Source organism: Pseudophryne corroboree, chromosome 9 (genome assembly GCF_028390025.1).
Source record: "Pseudophryne corroboree isolate aPseCor3 chromosome 9, aPseCor3.hap2, whole genome shotgun sequence".
In the NCBI taxonomy this organism is placed as follows: domain Eukaryota; kingdom Metazoa; phylum Chordata; class Amphibia; order Anura; family Myobatrachidae; genus Pseudophryne; species Pseudophryne corroboree.
Window position 1 is genome coordinate 477,012,624 of NC_086452.1, and position 545 is coordinate 477,013,168.

Genomic DNA, 545 nt, shown 5'->3' on the forward strand with positions numbered 1-545 from the left:
ACATCAGGGTAACAGTCCCCTCTCTCCCAGGAGACACATCAGGGTAACAGTCTCCTCTCTTTCCCAGCAGACACATCAGGGTAACAGTCTCCTCTCTCCCAGCAGACACATCAGGGTAACGGTCCCCTCTCTCCCAGGAGACACATCAGGGTAACAGTCCCCTCTCTCCCAGCAGACACATCAGGGTAACAGTCCACTCTCTCCCAGCAGACACATCAGGGTAACAGTCCCATCTCTCCCAGCAGCCACATCAGGGTAACAGTCCCCTCTCTCCCAGCAGACACATCAGGGTAACAGTCCCCTCTCTCCCAGGAGACACATCAGGGTAACAGTCCCCTCTTTCCCAGCAGACACATCAGGGTAACAGTCCCCTCTCTCCCAGCAGACACATCAGGGTAACAGTCCCCTCTTTCCCAGCAGACACATCATGGTAACAGTCCCCTCTTTCCCAGCAGACACATCAGGGTAACAGTCCCCTCTCTCCCTGCAGACACATCAGGGTAACAGTCCCCTCTTTCCCAGCAGACACATCAGGGTAACAGTCC